Below are 1045 nucleotides of genomic sequence, written 5' to 3'. Positions count from 1 at the left end.
GGAAGGAAGGAAGGAAGGAAGGAAGGAAGGAAGGAAGGAAGGAAGGAAGGAAGGAAGGAAGGAAGGAAGGAAGGAAGGAAGGAAGGAAGGAAGGAAGGAAGGAAGGAAGGAAGGAAGGAAGGAAGGAAGGAAGGAAGGAAGGAAGGAAGGAAGGAAGGAAGGAAGGAAGGAAGGAAGGAAGGAAGGAAGGAAGGAAGGAAGGAAGGAAGGAAGGAAGGAAGGAAGGAAGGAAGGAAGGAAGGAAGGAAGGAAGGAAGGAAGGAAGGAAGGAAGGAAGGAAGGAAGGAAGGAAGGAAGGAAGGAAGGAAGGAAGGAAGGAAGGAAGGAAGGAAGGAAGGAAGGAAGGAAGGAAGGAAGGAAGGAAGGAAGGAAGGAAGGAAGGAAGGAAGGAAGGAAGGAAGGAAGGAAGGAAGGAAGGAAGGAAGGAAGGAAGGAAGGAAGGAAGGAAGGAAGGAAGGAAGGAAGGGGAAGGGAAGGAAGGAAAAGGAAGGAAGAGGAAAGGGAGGAATGAAGGAGGAAAGGGAAGGAAGGAAGTAAGGAAGGAAGGAAGGAGGGAAGGAATAGTTTCTTTCTCTTCATTTGGATTTCCTACAGTTCTGATGTTGTTAATGAAATAAAAATATTTCTCCCCAGTATGTATTTGAGAAAATTATAGGATCTCTTCGAAGTTCAAATTTTGTTTGGACTCCTCAAGATTTTAGTGGTTGAGAGAATAAAGGAATATGTAGAAATGGGCAAGCTCTGCTCTTTCCAACGCCCTGCTGGAGCCTGGCGAGCCCAGTGTGAGCAGCCACACCAGCCTTGAGCAGCACGGCTTAGACCTAACAAAAAAAAAAGTTAAGACACCTTGAGCACACCCTCCTGACGGAGGGAGAAGTGTCCCTTCCCTTCGAGGAGGAAGGCAAACCCCCTTCCACACATCCAGGTCACCGCACCCCCCAGCTCGGCGGATTTCCCCCAGCCGGTTATTTGCACAGTGTTACTTCAGTCCTGTCTGGGTCTTTCTTTTTTTTTTTTTTTTTTTTGGGGGGGGGGGGGGGATTGC

The sequence above is a fragment of the Pygoscelis adeliae genome, unplaced genomic scaffold, assembly GCF_000699105.1.
Source record: "Pygoscelis adeliae isolate BGI_AS28 unplaced genomic scaffold, ASM69910v1 Scaffold121, whole genome shotgun sequence".
NCBI classification, from domain to species: Eukaryota; Metazoa; Chordata; class Aves; order Sphenisciformes; family Spheniscidae; genus Pygoscelis; species Pygoscelis adeliae.
Note: the sequence above shows the minus strand (reverse complement) of the source record.